The sequence below is a fragment of the Sturnira hondurensis genome, unplaced genomic scaffold (assembly GCF_014824575.4).
Source record: "Sturnira hondurensis isolate 20B ecotype Veracruz unplaced genomic scaffold, ASM1482457v3 Scaffold0012488, whole genome shotgun sequence".
NCBI classification, from domain to species: Eukaryota; Metazoa; Chordata; class Mammalia; order Chiroptera; family Phyllostomidae; genus Sturnira; species Sturnira hondurensis.
The window spans coordinates 39,647-56,927 of NW_028085119.1; the positions used below are offsets into that span (position 1 = coordinate 39,647).

The 17,281-nt window shown below is 45.1% G+C and overlaps 1 protein-coding gene across 4 annotated transcripts in view; it reads right to left on the bottom strand.

The window, feature by feature from the left end:
* The window catches only part of FRMD4A (FERM domain containing 4A), a 283,383-nt gene that overhangs the window by 35,152 nt on the left and 230,950 nt on the right, over positions 1–17,281 (bottom strand). The window lies entirely within an intron of this gene.

The following is a 17,281-nucleotide window of genomic DNA, read 5'->3' on the forward strand; positions in this document are numbered from 1 at the left end:
TCCGACAGGCATAAAGGGAGAGACTGACAGTCAGTGTGTGCAGGCTTGAGGAGAGACTGAGTTGTGTGGCCGAGACCATTCTTCCCTCAGAGGACTATAACACCCCTTTGACATAAATTCATTACATCATCCAGACATAAAATCAAAAGAAAACAGTGGCCTTAAATAACACGTTGGGCAATTTGATATTTTTAGCCCAAAGCAGCAGAATATACATTTTTTTCAAACGTACAGGGAACATTTTCTAGGGTAGACCCCATATTAGTATCTATCTCAGTAAATTTAGTCTCAATAAATTTAAGAAGACTGAAATCATATCAAGTGCTTTAAAAGTGGGGTAGGTGAAAGTTACTCTCACCAGCTCGCAGGTCCAAACTGGAATTTCAACTAAATTATAGATCAACCTGAATAACCAGCTGAAGACTAGCTGAAGAAAAGTCACATAACCAAGGATGTACAGAAGAAACCACACTGGAAATGGTAGGAAGGATGGAGATGGAAAAAAGGACTGGTCCTGAACCCCAGTGTGGCAGCTGAGAATCCAAAGGGATAACTCAACTGCAAAGGTCCCTCCTGAGAAGCTTGGGGTCTCAACCCCATGCTTGGCTCCCCAGCCCTGAGCACCAGAGCCAGGAAGAGAAGCCGACATAACATCTGGCTGAAAAAAATCAGCAGGGATTCTGTCCTCCAGGGAGAGAGAGAAGTCTGCTTAAAATCTAGGTGCCCTCTTGAAGGGCCAGTGCAAAAAATCTCATTTGTGGTCACTTACCCTGGTCTCCAGCAGAGTGAGGGTAGATCAGATTGGCCAGAGTCATGTAAAGACAGAAAGAAATCCAAGAAGAGGAGACAAAGCAACATGCCTCAAATGAAAGAGCAGGAGAAATCCCCAGAAAAACAACTTAATGAAATGGAGGAAAGCAATATACCAGATGCAGAGTTCAAAACAATTGTTATGCGGATGCTCAAGAAATATAGGGGAAGAATGGCTGAACTTAGTGAGGACTTAAACAAAAATATAATAAATATAGAAAAGGACATAGGAACCATAAAAAAGAACAAGTCAGAAATGAAGAATACACTAGAAGAAATCAGTATCAGACTAGATGATGCAGAGATCATATCAGTGATTTGGAAGATAAGGTATCAGAAAACATACAATCAGAGCAGCAAAAAGAAAACATACATATATAAATGAAAATAGTTTAGGGGACTGCTAGGAAAATGTCAATCATAACAATATCTGCATTAAAGGGGTACCAGAAGGAGAGGGGAGAGAGCAAGGAGTTGAGAACCTGTTGGAAGAAATAGTGATTGAAAACTTCTCTAACCTGGTGAAGAAAACAGACACACAAGTCCTAAACAAGATTAACCCAAAGGGCCCCACACCAAGACACATAATTAAAATGGCAAAGGTTAAAGACAAAGAATCTTAAAAGCAGCGAAAGTAAGACAATTAGTTACTTACAAGGCAGCTCCCAGAGGACCGTCAGCTGATTTCTCAACAGAAACATTTCAGGCCAGAAGTGATTAGCCTGAAATTTTCAAAATGATGAAAAGCAAGGACCAGGAATCAAAGTTACCTGTGGAGAAAAGGGAGCCTTTCCGCCAAGATGGAGGTGTAGGTGGAAACACTGTGCCTTCTCGCACAACCAAGTTTAAAGACAACAAAGTTTTAGTAACAAAAATGCAGCTAAAACACAGAAAATTGAACTATACAGAAGTCCGACAACAATGAACCGTTCAGCCAGACAGGTAAGAGGGGCAGAGCCAGCAGCAGAGCAGGGTCGGGCAGGAAAGATCCCCCGACCCAGGTGCACAGGCAGCCGTGGGCGGATCCCAGGTATGGGGTAGCAACTGGTGGACCCAGGGAGGGCACAAGGTGGCAGGCTGACCTCGGTCACACATTCGCGCGCAGATTAACCATCGAAGGAGCAAGCAGTGAGACAGACCATGCAGGCCCCAGTGACGGAAAGCAGCAGAGGGGACTGCCATTGCCCCTCTTTGACTCTGCCCCAACATACAGCGTCACAACTGAGCGACTGAGTTGCCCTGCCCTGGTGAACACCTAGGGCTCCACTCCTCATACGTAACAGGTGCAAACAGGCCAAAACATGGCTCAAGAAGAACTCAAAGCCCCAGAGCCCATAACTCTAAGCAACAAAGAAATAGCCAACCTTTCAGATACACAGTTCAAAATACCGGTGATCAGGATGCTCACAGAACTGGTTGATTTTAGTCACAAATTGGATGAAAAAAAATGAAGGCTACACTAAGTGAAAACGGAAATGCACAGGAAACCAACAGTGATGGAAAGGAAACTGGAACTCAAATCAAGGGAGTGGACCAGAAGGAAGAAAAAAATGACCAAACAGAAAAGAAGGAAGAAACGAGAATTCAAAAAAATGAGGAGAGGCTTAGGAACCTTCAGGACATCTTTAAATGTTCCAACATCTGAATTATAGGGGTACCAGAAGGGGAAAAGAAATAGCCACGAGTAGAAAACTTATTTGAACAAATAATAAAGGAGAACTTCCCCAGTCTGGCAAAGGAAATAGACTTCCAGGAAATCCAGGAAGCTCAGAGAGTCCCAAAGAAGTTGGACCCAAGAAGGAACACACCAAGGCACATCATAATTACATTAGCCAAGATTAAAATGAAGGAGAGAATCCTAGAAGCAGCAAGAGATAAGGGAACAGTCACCTACAAAGGAGTACCCATCAGACAGTCAGCGGATTTCTCAAAGAGACCTTACAGGCAAGAAGGGGCTGGAAAGAAGTATTCCAAGTCATGAAATCCAAAGACCTACAACCAAGATTGCTCTATCCAGCAAAGCTTTCATTTAGAATGGAAGGGCAGATAAAGTGCTTCTCAGATAAGGTCAAGTTCAAGGAGTTCATCATCACCAAGCCCTTATTATATGAAATGCTAAAGGGACTTATCTAAGAAAAAGAAGATGAAAAATATGAACAGTGAAAGGACAGCAAACTCACAGTTATTAACAACCACACCTAAAACAAAAGCAAACCAAGAGGACAGCTAGATCAGGAGCAGAACCATAGAAATGAAAAACACATGGAGGGTTAGCAACAGGGGAGTGGGAGGAGGAGAAGGGGGGAGAAGGTACAGAGAATAAGTAGCATAGGTGGTAGGTAGAAAATAGATAGGGGGAGGGCAAGAATAGTATGGGAAATATAGAATCTAAAGAACTTGAGACCCATGGCCATAAACTAAAGGCGGGGGGGGATGATGGGGGAGGGGGTGTGCAGGGTGGAGTGGAATGAAGGGGGTGGAAATAGAACAACTGTAATGGCATAATCAATAAAATATATTTTAAAAAAGAAATATACCATGGGGAAAAAAAGAAAAAAGAAAAGGGAGACTTTGTGCACTGTTGGTAGGAATGCAGATTAGTACAGACATTATGGAAAAGAGCATAGAGGCTCCGCACAAAGTTAAAACTAAAACCACAATAAGATTCAGCAATTCTGCTTCTAAATATTTACTCAAAGGAAACAATCACTATCTCAAAAAGGTATCTGCACCCCCATTTTCGTTTCAGTATTTATAATAGCTGAGACATGGAAACAACCTAAGTGTACACCATCAGACAAATAAAGAAAATGTGGTTGGTATATACATACAATGGAATATTATTCAGGCTTAAAATGAATGATATCTTACCATTTGCAACAACATGGATGGACCTAGAGGGTATTATTCTAAGTGAAATAGGTCAGACAGAGAAAGACAAATAGTGTATCTCTGGGGGGGACCCTGAAATTATAGGTAGAAAGAACAGATTGTCTATAGCCAGAGGCAGGTGATGGAGAATAGGTATATGGGTCAAGTTGTTAAAAGATGCAAACTTTAAGTTATAAGATATCCATACTGTATTGTACATTTGCAGGTTGCTAAGAGAGTAAGTAGCTCTTAAAAGTTCTCAACGCAAGACAAAAAAATATGTAACTATGTGAGGTGATGTATGTTGACTACATTTGTCATGGTAATCATTTTGCAGTCTATACACATATCAGGTCATTGTGCTGTACACCTAAAACTAATATGTTATATGTCAACTCTATATCAGTAAAAAAAGAGAGGTGGTGGAAGCCCCTTTATCCAATGACATAGAATCTAAATTTCAATTACTGAGTAATACTGCATTTCAACTGCAAATGAAAAAAAAAACAGAGAGATGAACCATGGTCCTGGATTGGAAGCTAGATGTCATAAAGATCTCAGTTCTCCAGGAATTAAACAGAAAAATCATGGTTAACCCAGCAAAAATTCCAGCCTGATTTGGGGGGGAGGGGTAGGAATTATATTTCCACAGGAAACATCTTTGGATAATTTAGTGAATGGATGACAGATACGAGAATAATCCAGCTGAAATTCCCAGAGTCAGTTCATGTGTTCCTTCCAAAGGTAAAGACGGCATCTCAGCATCACAAGGTCAAAAATGACCCTTGCCTTTGCACCCAGAGCTCTGCCGTTCACAAATGGATACCACTCTCTCTCTCATTCGGTCACTCGGCAGGAAAACCCATTTTCCCTCAATTACCGAGGTTCTTACAACCACAGTAATCAAGAAATCTCAAACGTATCAGTCCATTTTGACTCCAATTTGGCCTTTTTTCTTTTCCTTCCTCACCCCGTTCTAGTGTGAAACAGAAAATCTGTCACGGCAGGAATGTACCACCTTCATGCTTCCACAGCCACTCATTACCATTCACTTGAATAAACACACAAATCAAGGTCATCGGTCACACACCTGGATGCTATAATCAAGTTCTACCTCATCTTGGTAAAGAAATCTAGTACCCACAGGCCATCTCTTTACAGAACCTACCTCCCAAACCTCTAACCACTTCTGTATCTCTTCCCTGGATTTTGTCACGCTTCAGTCACAGGTTCCCAAATNAGGAATGTGCCACCTTCATGCTTCCACAGCCACTCATTACCATTCACTTGAATAAACACACAAATCAAGGTCATCGGTCACACACCTGGATGCTATAATCAAGTTCTACCTCATCTTGGTAAAGAAATCTAGTACCCACAGGCCATCTCTTTACAGAACCTACCTCCCAAACCTCTAACCACTTCTGTATCTCTTCCCTGGATTTTGTCACGCTTCAGTCACAGGTTCCCAAATTCAGGGGCAACCCCAAACAAAAGTGTGACTCTTAAAAGCCTCCCTTCCCTCCTGGTTCCCAGATGCTAACTTCACATGGTGTCATGTTCATGCAACGCATGACTGGACAGGTTCCCCAGTTTGAATGGTCCAGGCTTTCTACTTCCTTAAGCCAATTACCCCATGCTTGCCAGTACAACCATCTAAGACAATGCAGCTAAGTCGTTTTGAATCTAATCTGGTTCTCTTAGTCGTAGTGACCAATCACACTTGAGGACCCTGGAAAACTGAATGAACAGAACTGTGCTCTGTTCCGTCATCTAAAGAATAAGAATGTAAAATGATATTGGAAAGAAGTCACACTCTGGATTGAAAAACCAGGCCTAGGGAAACTTGCATCCAAGAAAGACGAAAGGCTACCTAGCTCATGTGAAAATGTGGTTGTTTCCCCTCTCTCCTCTGCCCAACCTCTCCACAGGAAATGAAGTCAAACCCACAAATTAACTGTGTTCAAGGATGACACAAATCACACAACATTAAACTGGGACGTAAAGCGCCAGGTTTTTAGGTCATTTTATCTCTAGTTGTGGGATTAGTTATGCTTTGGTCTTGAGTTACAGGACTCATGAGCGCTACCTGATTTTTTTAAAATTTATATTAATTAGCCTACATATTCAACTCATGTGAGACAGACTGGATGGCTCAGGAAGCCCTCTTCATGTCTGGCACCACTTAGTCTAGCTCTTTTACACCTTTAATCTGGAAAGTGTTTCATAAGGAATGTGGTGCTGGGCGCCAAGTTAAATCTCTGCAAGTTGAGCCAGCCTCGCCTACCCAGGGGGATCGCCATTGTATTGGTAACTGGACCCCTGAGTAGAGGGTCGAACAGCTCGGGGCTTGGTGAACTCTACACCACTCACTAGTTGCTGACCGTGGGCAACTGACCTGTCTTCCTTAATTCTTTTTAACAACTAAGTGATATAATCACACACAACACCACTGTGCTTGGATTAGGTAGGTAACCCTTGAATCCTGGGTAAAGATTCAACACAAGCGAGTACATATATATCTATGTGTACACGTACACACACAACACACACACACACCTGGTAGAATCAGAGAGAAATCATTGAAACCACCTCCTCACCATTGCTCAGGGAGATATCGGTCTAAGAAAAGATCCTCACTGTGCAGTTCAGCATACCACTTGGGATACAAAGCTCACCTTCAAAAGAAGCAGTATCAGTCTAGGCAATATCTCTGAACTAAGTGTCTTGAGCCCCTGGGTATGTAGACAGGCTTGTGGGGCTGCTGTGAATGAGGGTGGGAACATGGTCATGACACTCCATGGGTTCTGGGTCGCCCCTTCTGCATACTTCAAATTAAGGCAGCTCCACTTTGACCCACTTCACGAATTCAAGTTCGTGGTCAGATTGCATCTGAAAAGAGTTCCCAGTGCCTTTGTTTGTTTCAAAGAAATCCCGTGTTCTGGGGCATGGGCTCTGAGTTCTCTAGGCTTCTATATTTTAGAGCTTGTGGGGTCTGAGCCTGTGAAATTGTTACCTGCAATCAGGCAGATATGACAATCATGAAAAGAAGTGGCAGAGTTCCTGGTGACAATGATGCCCAAGTAACAGCTCCACAGAAAGAAACTCAAGGGGCATCAGAAGAAGGAACCCCAAGTGGTCTATGATGCTGAGGAGCTTCGGCATCCAAAACTGCCCTCCAGGCAGTCCCTGAATGGCCTGGTGGACATCCCAAAGGGAGGACTGCAAGTTAGCCAGAAATAGGAGACAGAGATTCACTGCTAATCGCTCAAGGGACGAGCCTCAGGTGCGCAGGTCAATGGGAGTCTTAACAAACTAAAGGTTCGTGGCCCTGTCGAAAATGATTCTTGTCCTGGCTGGATGGCTCATTTGGTTGGAGTGTTGTCCTAGGCTCCAAAAGGCGGTGGGTTCAATCCCTGGTCAGCATGTGTCCAGGAGGCAACTGATTGATGTTTCTCTCTCACGTGTTTCTCTCATGTTTCTCTCTTTCTCCCTTCCTGTCTCTCTAAAATCAATAAACATATCCTTGGGTGCGGATTAAAAATAAATCCCAAACAGAAAGAATTTCAAATCAGCACCTTAGATATGAAGAATCTAAAGAAGCTGTTACCATGATTTATTCATTTCTGGTTATTTGAACACACATGAATAAGCAAGACCACACCAAGGTTGTAAATTTAGTTCCTCAGAAATTAAAAACATGTAAATCCACTATGTTTGAGAGGGGCAGTGAAGGATAGAAAAGAGACCTGGATTCCATCACATGCGAGCTATTAAATGGCGTGATGCCTTGGCTCATGATCCTCTCGGAGCCGTGATGGCCTTGCCTAGAAATGGCCAATTAACCAACCTCCAAGAGATATCCAGACTTGAAGAATCTATTACTTAGCAAAGCAATTACTTAGGCAGTTCCCTCTTGCCTCCAGCAGTCATTTTTGCAGTTTGTACAAAAGGAACTTCATATACATTGTCATCTTCCCTCTTTTCTTTACGATTCCCACCTTAGGAAAGACAAGCACACTGTCAACTCTGGTCCTTACCCCAGCTAGCATGATAGTTTGCCTTGAATTGGAAGGGAATGTCTAATGATCAACCAGTGCCTAAAAAACTGACTTTATCATCATCTCAACAGACCAAAGCAAATTATCTGTAAGTTTGAATGCCAAACAAGAGTTTAATCTGAGTTGTCTTTGGGATTAAAAAGTAAGAAGATGGATGGAAAACTCTAAGATCAGAAGAGTGAGATATCAAAATTTATAGATTGATCAAACAGTAGCCGAATGACTCTGAAAGGGCTGTCCATGCATAATGAATGGGGCAGGATGCAAAAGAAAATCAGATGTGAGTCGAATATTTTTGAAAGATACAGGTACTACATGAATACTTTGCGGTCAGTCAAAGTTTAGAGCAGTGCCCAGGTGTACAGGGAAGCGTGGCCTAAACCTGGTGTGGAACACACACTAGTGCCGTGGCCTCCACGGGCCGGGTCTATGTGCGGCAGCTTCGAGTTGACAGGTCTGGGCTCATGTCCCAGCTCCGCATGCAACTCGCTCGCTGCAGGACTTGGTAGCATTAGAAGACCGAAGTCTCGGTTTCCTCCTCTGTAACATGGGAATGAAAACAGGACTTCTTCAAAAGTTGGGAGAAATGGCTGAGCTCATGCTTGAAAGATACTTAACAGAGCTCAGAAGGTAAGTGCTACCTGAACATTCACAGCTATTTGCATTAAATAGTGTTCCCCGCCTTATCCATTCAGGAAACCTGGCACGAATATCAAAAGGACTGAATAATGTTTTGGTGTTTTGGCTACTTTATTATCATGTTTCGATTAAAATCCAAAGGATTTTTACAGAACTCCTGACAGGAGCTTCCCACATGTTCCACTGCATTTAACCCCCCACAAACCAGTGCCCCCATTTCCACAGACGTCGCCAGGACATAGGGAGGCAGAGCTGTGATTCTAGCTCGGCCCTGTGAGGTCTGCGCTGTCCCTAGAATGGAACCACCACGAGGGCAGAAACTTTCTGTCTTGCTCACGGCTGAGTTACCACAGTAAAAATGGTGCGCGTGCAGTCATGTCTGCCTCTCCAGCCAGACCCCTTCCACAGCACTGCGTGGATTAACACGCAGGCAGAAGGCCAGATGAGGTGGAACCAGAGGGCTTCTTCAGACGTGCCCATGAAACACGTCTCTGGAGCACATTCATGTGCAGGTGGGACGGGGACCGGGGACAAACGACCAGACAGGGTCCCAGTCTTCAGAGGCTCGTCTGAACATGAAAAGCTGCCTGCCAGGAGGAGGCAGGAGGTAAGCCACGTGAGGGCGAGAGGCAGCAGCTGCCACCTGAGGAAGAAGCCCACAGCCTGAGGCCAAGTCGACAATCTGGAGAGCTGATGGTGAGCCCGGTCTGGTCTGCATAGGGGAGGTGTCTCACTGCCAGGCATCACCCGGGACAGACCTATTTGCATGATACTGGACTGAAAATACAGTGTTTCTGTAGGGAGGGCACACACCAGCACACACACACACGGCAGCTCTCTTGCAGGCAAACATGTGGAAGGATATCCTCGTTCAGCTCTGATAGAGAATTTGCTCCAATCTTTCAAAAGACCCTGACTACTCAGCACCGAATATGAGTGCGCATCCTACGAAGAGAATGTTCTCAGGAACTGTGGCTCATCTGTCCACACAGATGGAATACTGATGACCAGCCTGCTGATCTCAGGAGACAGAGGGGTGCTTTCCTCTCCACAAGGAGAGAAAATTTGAAACAAACAGCACCCCAAAGAAGAAAGAAACCTGTTACCCTAAAAGTAAGCAGAGGAAATGACAATCTGTTTAGGCCTTCAGGGAAAAAAGGGAAAATAAAGAAGGCCTATTCAAGGAAGGTATGTTAAAGCTGTCAGGAAAAGTTTTGGCATACATCCAAGAATAAATATGAAGAAAAGGTTCAAACTCTCCTCTATGAAGAGGCATTTATTTGCCATACAGAACCTCAAATTATTAATTCCTTACTTAAAATACGTCCTAAGAGACAGTGTGAAATAATGCCACACGGCCAATTTCAGGATAAATGTGTGGTGCCTGGAGACAGGTGCAGAGAATTAAATGCGATTTTTGGCATGAAAAACGAATGCTTGGCAAACTTTTCATTAAGATCAGAAATGGAAAACATAAAACAGCTCACTTAAAAGGGTAGAGAAACGGAAGCTCTCTGAAAAGCAAGCACCTTTGGGTGGTAGCGACAAGTGTCTGGGACAGCTTTTCTGCAGGCCAGGCCGTGGCTTGGGGAATTTCACAAGGTGAAAAGAATGAATATCATGGGGGAGAGGAGAGACAGTGGGGAGAGGGGAGGGGGAGAAAAGGAACGGTTGATTGTAAAAATTAGCAGCAGCATCAAGTAAAATACCTAGATGGAACTGGAGTTCCTGAGTAACTCACATGGTTTCCATTTCTGAAACCGGCACGCAGGGGCCCACCTTCCTGGCCCTGGGACTGCGTTATCCTATTGCAGTGCTGAGGGGCTGGCCTGAACGGGAACAAAGCAGTGCCTAGGAGAGCGGGTGCTGATATTTCTTGTGCAGTGTTTAAAATTTCATCATTGGAAAACCATTCATTTAGGTTATAAACTGCCAGTCTGTTTGCTTCTCTTTAGCTTGCAAATACTCCTTTACTGGAACACCTGATAGCATAAATACATCAGCATAAATGACCTCAGAGGGTTTTACTTCCCAAGCATGAGAGTGGACAGGGACATACGTCATCTCAGTTTTGACTCAGGTCCGCCCTGCTCAAGCAAGTCCAGAAATGCCCATTGCCCAGAAAGAGATGTCACAGCCTCCCTGGTCACACAGTCCAGCCTAAACACACCCCTCGGGAGCCGAGCCCTTGGGCAGCGCCTGCAGGACTGTGCCCACCTGCAGAAGCCTGGAACCCCACTGTCATTACCCCTAAAAGGGAGAGGGCAGGCAGCAGGTAACAGAGCTCTCAAAGCTGGATGGAGACACAGGGAAGATATAAAATGAGAGCAAGAAAGAAAGGATGAAGACAAAGAGAAAACTAAAAAACACTTGCTATTTACACCAGCATAAGGCGGTGTCTTTTTTACCACAAAGCTGGCAGGCGCCTATCAAACCGCGTGTCTGTATGGAGAGATCAGATAGATCAGGCATCCTCATTGTTACATTAGTTATTAATAAACTTCCCAACAATGGGAGGAAGTGCTAGCATTCAGAGAATGAGAATGTGAGAAGCGTTGAGTAATGCATGGGGATTGATCCCGAGGGCGGGGGTGGGGGTGGAGTGAAGCTTCCTGGCTGGCACAGCACATCTTCTCCAGAACAGAAACTACCAGAGCTGAGGTATAAGAGCACACTGCAGGTTTTGTGTGTGTGTTAAGAAAACCAAATCATCACCACATTCTCCACAATCCTGCTGCTCACAGTGAAGATGACTCAACTGCCATCTCATTCCTATTTATAGACACAACATGTCCTTTTGTTTTGTAGAGAATGGGTGGCTTATGCCCCTATACTTCTATTCAAGAAGGTCAACATCAGTCTTTTTGTTCCATTCCTTTAAGAAAAGAGGCACAGTAAGAGTGTGTGTTTGGGTGGTTAATGCAGTTAAGTCACGCAGGCCTGCAGAACACTGGGTATTTCCTCAGCGAGTTGGTGCCATTTTCCTCCAACGGCTGAGGACAAAAGCTCATCTCTCTGGGCTGCCTCACTCCCACTGAAATCAAAATTGCTCTGTGACTGCAGATCCCTGAAACAATGCTGGGACAATCCTACCTGCTCTCTATGAACAACAAATCAGTTGCTGTTTTCTTTGTTTTGTTGTTCCATTTGTCTCTCCTTTCTAATCCTTTTTAAAATTTCAAGAGATGGTGGTTGGGAAGAGAGGAAAACGCCCTTCCAAGTTCCCACAAAAAAGGATTTCAGATGCTTCTATTGAACGCTGAAAACACCATAACCAAATTGTGTGAATTCATAGTTGACCTCTCAAACTCTACTTGAACCTCCAAACTTTGGTGCTCTGAAACAGAAGGGCAAACCAATGCTCTCGCAGGACAGAGAGAACACAGTTTGCCCTGCTACACCGTGCAGCAGCTGGTCCACAGGTCTATTGAGCGCCCACCATGCAGAGCTTATGGAAGGCAGCGGGTAGGGCTCTCCCGGCCTGGCTTGGGGGAGCTGTTTCAACATCTCCTCTTTCAGGGGACTCTGGCAGGCCAGGCCATCTCTCAGCAGATGTGTTCTGGGGACAATGGTCCTCACATCCTTGCAAAGCCTGGCCACCCCTTCAGCAATAGATTCAGGACATGGGTTCCATAATCTTCCCAGGGTCTGAATCCCATTCAGTGCTGTATCAGGAGGTGAAGGCTTGATCCCTTTAATTCTGGCACATGCCTGGCAGCTCAGACTCAGAAGGCTGGCTGCCTCTAAGGTCTCTACTAGGACATGGGACTCCAGGTCTCACACACGGGAGCCCTCTGCATCACCACCAAAGGACTAGGGTGCCTGACCCCAAGCCTTAATATGTAATTCCAACTTCATGGATCTTTTTAATTTGAAATATTAGCTGCTGGCTCATGGCATGAGTACTTGTGAACTTCTGACTTCAATAGACACAATGATGCTTCATTATTTCTTTTAGCGCCTTAGACTTTAGATGCCATGTATTGGGCTTCAGCTGTTTGAAAGGTCATTATATGCCCCTAGTTACAAGGAAAATCACCTTTAAAGCTGCCAATAGCTTGGAAATACTTTATCTCTGTTTAGCATCAATGAACAGTATTCACACTCTATGAGGAGAGGGGCTGTAACTTTTTGAATGCTATGTTTAGCCCCTAGCAAAGTTTGGGAGCTGGAAAAATGTGCTTATACCATAGAAATGTTACAGGGTTAGTGTTACGTGGCTGTTACACCACAATTCAGGTACAGACAAGGGTGCAAGGATGGGTGAAAGATAACAAGGTTTGCAGTAGGAGCCTGACCTGATAAGAATCACTTTGAAAGGTCTGATACCAGCATGATGGAAATGACACAGCACAATTTGGGAGAAAATGTTGGTGGCAGGTATATGGGAGTTTAGGGCAAGGCCCAATAAGAATCACTTTGAAAGGTCTGATACCAGCATGGTGGAAATGACACAGCACAATCTGGGAGAAAATGTTGGTGGCAGGTATATGGGAGTTTGGGGCAAGGCCCAATAAGAATCACTTTGAAAGGTCTGATACCAGCATGGTGGAAATGACACAGCACAATCTGGGAGAAAATGTTGGTGGCAGGTATATGGGAGTTTGGGGCAAGGCCCAAGACGACATATACTCTGGGAACAGAGTTGGGCCCAAGATGGGGCACAAGAAAAGGCGACCTACTGAATAGGAGAAATAATTGCGCACTGTATATCTGATCACATAAACTAGCCTAGTGGGCACCCTAGCACAGATTAACCTTCATTTGGAGTTTCTAACTTTGCTTCAATTAACCTGGGACCCCACATAGATCACTCTAAAATTTATAAGGTTTGTGTGATGCTCTCTTAAATTTGCTGAAAGTTGAACACAAAGACCAAGACTTAGTCAGATGTTTATCCGTACCTAGGCAATCCCTGACATTGATCATTGCTAGGAATGTTTTTCAGGGACAAGCCTGGGATGTTTTTGCAGGACCAAGGGGTGAACCTGTGGAGACTACCTGAGACCAGCTGGCGTGGCCCCAAGGGACTCCGCAGTAACCTCCCCAGGAACCTTCCTCACTATTTCCTCATTTTAATACTAAAATGTCCCCCCAGGGGTAGAAATTTGCTACCACATTTGAACATGTGATGTACATAGGACCATGTTTCCTGACTGACCATGTACTGGAATGTCCTCACTTACACGCACAACGATGAAGACCACCTTGATATTTATGCATGGCTTCCTGCAATAAGACAAGTTAGATACTTTTCTTGGGGAAATATTGGTCTGTGAACAATACCAGGGTGTCTTTGCTTGCTGGTTTACAGAAAAGCTCCTTCTCAATCCACTGAGTTTTGGGTCTTTTAAAAAGATTTTATTTATTTACTTTTTAGAGAGAGGGGAGAGGAGGGAGAACGAGGGAGAGAGAAACATTGATCGGTTGCCTCTTACATGCCTGCAACTGGGGAACCTGGCCCGCAACCCAGGCATGTGCCCTGACTGGGAATTGAACCTGTGACCTTTTGGTTCATAGGCCAGCACTCAATCTACTGAGCCACACCAGCCTGGGCAAAGCTCCTTCTCATAACATCATCTCGGAGCTGTCTTTTGGCTGACAACTATTAGATATTTGGACCTGGTGCAGTCTGGTAACAATCCAGGATTGCTATCCAAAATACACAAAGAGCCCATCCCCATACAGCTCAATAGCAGAAAAACAATCTAATTTAAAAATGGGCAGAGAATCTAAATAGACATTTTTCAAAAGAAGACAAACACATGACCAAATGTACATGAAAATAATGCTCAACATCACTTGTCATCAAATTAAAATCACCCTGAGATATCACCTCACACCTGTTAGGACGGCTCTTATAAAAAAGACAAAAAACAACAGGTGCTGGTGACGGTGTGGAGAAAGGGGGACCCTTGTCCACTGTTGGTGGGGATGTAAACTGGTGCAGCCACTGGGGAAAGCAGTACAGAGGGTTCTCAAAAAATTAAATACAGAACAAGCACATGATCCAGCAATCCCACTTCCAGATATTTACCCAAAAGAAACAACATCACCTCGCCCCCAGGTTCACAGCAGCATTACTCACAAGAGCCAAGAGATGAAAACAACCTAAATGCCCATCACTGAATGAACAGATCACAAAATGTGGGCTGTGCTTGCATATATACATGCATACATACAAGCACAAAGTGGAATATTACTCAACCGTAAGAAGAACAGAATCTTGTCCTTTGCAGCAACCTGGATGCACCTGGAGGGCGCTGCGCTATGGGCACTGAGCCGGAGAGAAAACAGACTGGCGGTTGGTTGCCAGAGCGGGTTGGTGACATGGGTGAGGGGTCAAAAAGTACAAATTTCCAATTATAATATAAGTAAGTCCTGGAGATAGAATGTGAACAAATTTTAAACATTGTGTAGTGAGCACCTACTGGATGTCAGGCACTGGGATAGAGGTAGAAAAAAATACTTTTCAAATGATGGTTAGTGTCTCAAAATGCTTTTAAGGACTATTTCTTAGACACCTTTTTGGGTTTTTTAAGCATGAAGCAGTAGGTGGAGAGAAAACAATTGATCAAATAGTATACTAGGTTATGTGTATCACGTTTTGTGAAGAAGAGGTGGAACGCAGGGTCTGGCAAGCCCAGGAAGAGGGCTCACAACCAGAGCTGTCCCGGAGGAGCAAGGCCCTGACAGTCTGCGGGGGCACGTGACTAAAGTAATTTTCAACAGGCAGTTAGGCAAGAGGACAAGAGAGGACAAACAACAGGGCGGGAGCCTCCCCTGGATTTCCACATTGTGGGCCATGGGCAATAGGTGCCTTCCAGGTAGAATTCCCAAGGACTTGTGTCAAGTGAAGGCATTTTCTCCTGGCACAAGAAAAGAGAGAGGAGCAGCAATCAGCAGCCTGGGAAGGAGTGGTGACCGGATCCGTGGGTTCTAGGAATTCTCTCTGAAGACTGATGGAAGTTTCCTGTCTTATAGCCTCTCCCTCCATTGCCCCATTGTCTCTCCTAAGTCAAGGGAAGGGAGCCTCCACATGAAGTCTCAGCTTCACATTCTAAGACCATTCCTGAGGCTTTAACTTGAAGGCCTGTCAGGGCAGAGCTGGAAGCGCCACCTGGCTGGTCAAGGGGCTTGGCTTAGAGCTCCAGGCAAGGGGCCTTAGCTGCCTCCATCCACTTCCAAACAGCATAGCCTGAGACCTCCATCACCAGTTATCAAACACATGAAAATCACTTTACTATCTTGGAATAAAGAGGCTTCTATTAGGGGTGGAGGTGGATTCAGCAGGGAGGTTTTCTTTGGCTTTTCTCTAACCCACCAGACTAATCATTAATGTCAAGGTGCTTTGTGTCTTAAAGATGCCTGGGTCTCATTTCTGATGGTTGAGGGATGTCAGGTCCATGGCCAGGGGTTTGGGGTTCTTGGTCACAACCCCATCTATAACTGCTGTTAGGTTATTGTCTTGGTCCCACCAGAGGCTGCCAGAGACAAGGGACCAGAGCAAATGGACCAGGACACAGGCATAAAAGTGGGGACACCTGGGTCCTGTGATCCTGAGCACAGGCACCTCAGGCTTTTATCTCTTCCTCGGCAATAAAAGTGGTTCTCCAAGTGTGGTCTGCTCCCCAGACTAACAGCAACAGCATCACCTGGGGCCTTGTTAGAACTTGTTAGAAATGCAAATTCTCAGGCTCACCCTAGACCTACAGAATCAAACATTCCAGAGCTGGAGCCCAGTTATCTGTGTTTGAACTTGCCCTCTAACTGGTTCTGATGCCCAGGGAAGGTGGAGAAGCCCAGAGACGGATGATCCGTTCTCTGTCTGGGAACAACCATGCCATGTACAGAAAGGAACTAGATATCCAGATGGATATGCAGCCAGAGCAAAAATGCACCCCGTCATTGAGAATGAAGGAGGAGTCCAGCTCATCCGTGGCTGGATAAGGAGACTGGTGGGTGCGCCCATCCAGGCTGGAATCTGAGACTCTGGGTCTTAGCAGGGGTTAGGAGCGTCTAGATGACAAACAGGGCTGGCTCTGGCCAGCCCCTGGCCATTCAGCCTGGGGCTGGGGGTGGCTGTAATTCCAGGCAGGGGCGCAGGCTCTGAATGGCATTCTCTTTGATAAAAGAAGACAACATTCTCTAAGTCTTTACTGTAAATCTCTAGGCCTCAGAAATAATGATTTGGCCCACTGCATTAACAAAAACTCTGAAATCCTGAAGCATGAGGGGTTCGTGGGGAACCCTATAGTGATCTGGCAGAGGCAGATCCAGGTTCTGTGGGGCTTGAAGCCCATGTAATTTAGGTGACTTTTCAGGAAGAAGAATGGAAATGCCTTATGTTTGCAGATTTGGTGAAAACCCACAGCCATGTGAACACAAGGCTGGGGCCCTCCCAGGGCCTCAGACGGGTCTGTCCCGTGAGGGGTGGTGAGCTGAAGTGCTTGGCCCCTGTGTAGGCTGCCTCCTGGACCAGGAAGGGCACACTTCCTCTCCCCCATGGACTCCAGCAGCCCAGAGGGTAACTAGTTAGCTTTCAGCTTCTCTTCCTCTCCGGTCTCTTCTCCTTTTTTAAAAAATCATATTGTGTTGTTGTACAACACTAGTATAGTAGTGTTGTGTGCAGCCACTAGACATAGTTATAGAAACAACTCTGGAAGTGAGGTCAGGCAGAGACTTCCTGCTATATTTTCATGGCGCAGAAGCAAGGGCACACTGTCCCCAAGAACAATCAGACTTTGACTGTGTGGCCTAGGGAGTGACCTGTATCAGTAGTATATTTCCGCTAACATGGCCAAGTAATTGCCGCCTCGTTCTCTCTCCCTGCTTTTCCTGTCTCTCACACTAGCGAACTGCGCCTCTTCTGAAGACAGCCAGGTCTGCAACCTCCGAGG